This window comes from Hyaena hyaena, unplaced genomic scaffold (assembly GCF_003009895.1).
Source record: "Hyaena hyaena isolate Hyena2069 unplaced genomic scaffold, ASM300989v1 scaffold_154, whole genome shotgun sequence".
Lineage (NCBI taxonomy): Eukaryota > Metazoa > Chordata > Mammalia > Carnivora > Hyaenidae > Hyaena > Hyaena hyaena.
The window spans coordinates 2,815,731-2,817,869 of record NW_024080786.1 but is presented as its reverse complement, the minus strand read 5'-3'; the positions used below and the strand labels follow the sequence as shown (position 1 = coordinate 2,817,869).

Here is a 2,139-nt window from a genome sequence, read left to right as displayed (position 1 = left end):
AAATATAATAAAAATAACATTTATTCATAACACTATGTAATAACTTCTAAATTTGTAAATTTAAAGTGATGTGATTCAATAAAGGTATTCAGGTTAAAATCATGAAACAGTGAAAAACTGGTGGTTGCCAGAGGGAAGGTGGATGGGGGGTGGATGAAATAGATACAGGGGATTAAGAGGTACAAAATTACAGTTATGATATAAATGAGTCATGGAAATGAAAAGTACAGTACAGGGGAATATAGTCAATAATATTGTAATAACATTGTATGATGACAGATGGCAACGACACTTAACAATGGTGAGCACTGAGTATTATACAGAATTGTCGAATCATTATGTTGCACACCTGAAACTAATACAATACTATATGTCAATTATACTTAAATAATAAAAATAATAATAATAAAATAAAAATGTGTAATCTAAAAATGAAAGAAAAAAGATTTCTAACTGATAAAAAATATCCTACCTGCCTGTTCCACATGGATTTATCTTTAAGCAAATGCTTCATGAGGACAGTCCCCACCTACCTATCTAGAATTGATATCAGATCTTGCATTCAGAGGAAAGGCCTGTCAAATAGCACACTCACACAAAAGCAGATAAAATCCATGCCACTTATGTTTCATAATCAACCTAGTTCATCTATTTGTAAAAGTATAACACAGGATCACCAGACATCAAGGAAAACCAATATCATGGGAGTCTAACAGACAAAACAAGAGAATAAATAGACTTGACTGGAAAGAAAATAAGATCAGAATAAAATTTTCATCTTAAGAAAAAGGGGGTAGGGTTGATTTGGTATATTCAGGAATATGTGGGAATAGTTTGCCTACAAACTACAAGAGCATTCAGAGAGCAAGTTACTGGGAAATAAAATTTCAGCATCACACTTATTCACCACTGAACCTCAGCACTTAAAATAATGCCTGGACAGTAAGAACTCCACTCCCTACAATACTTGTAGAATGAATAATCAGTGGAACCTATACATAACATTTACTGCTGTAACCATCTTCAAGTGTACAGTTCCATACCATTTAGTACATTCTCAGTGTTGTACAACCGCCTCAACTGTCTATCTCCAGAACTTCTTTGTCACCCCAAATGGAAACCTGCATTAAGCAGTCACTCCCCATTTAGCTTTCCCCACCCTGGCAAACACTAACCTACTTCCTGACTCTGTAGGTGTGATTCTGGATATTTCATATAAATGGAATCATACAATATGTGGCCTTTTGTGTCTGGCTTCTTTCACTTAGCATGTTTCCAAGGTTGAGCCATGTTGTAGCATGTATCAGTATGTCGTTCCTTTTCATAGCTGAATAACACGTCACTCTATGGGGATACTATATTTTGTTTATCTATTCATCTGTTGATGGACACTGGGCTGTTGCACTTGCACACACCATTTTCTTCCACTGCCCCCATAGTCTCCCTCCCCAGTCAACTCTATCTCAGCTGGTAGCACCACCACTTACCCAGTTGTGTAGGCCCCAAAACCTAGGAATCATCCTTGATTCTTTCCTCCTCTAAGCCCCACTCCACATTACATCACCGTCAGCTAGTCCTGTTATATCATCCAGACACACCCCAGTTTTGGTCACATTTCACCACTTCTCCAGCTACCACCTAACACAAGCTACTGTCCCTCTGGTCACACCTAAATGTCTGTTTGCTTCCTTTCTCCCCTTCTCCCCCAATCATTTCCCCACAATAATCAAAATTACCTTTCAGAAGTATGAATCAGACCATGCCACATCAGTGCTTATGACCCTTCTTTGACTTCCCAGTACAATGTAACAAAATCTAGATGTCTTGCTATGAGCAACAAGTTCAGCATGATCCAGCCCCTGCCTACCTCTCTTGAGCATCAATCCACTCTCCAGCCATACTGGCCCATCTTTGAGTCTCTCCCACACCAGATACTTTCCTGACCCAAGGCCTTGACAATCCCTGAGCTTCTGCCTGGGACACACCTTCCCCTCAAACTTTGCTTGGCTCCCTCCTCACCATCCAAGTCACCTGTGCAAAGAGGCCTCTCCTGACTCTCCTATCTGAACGAGACTAGTCTTGTGCTCGCTTCGGCAGCACATATACTAAAATTGGAACGATACAGAGAAGATTAGCATG

At 39.5% G+C, this 2,139-nt stretch overlaps 1 pseudogene; it reads left to right on the top strand.

The window, feature by feature from the left end:
* Window positions 1–2,081: 2,081 nt before the first annotated feature.
* On the top strand, window positions 2,082–2,139 carry LOC120236439 (annotated as a pseudogene).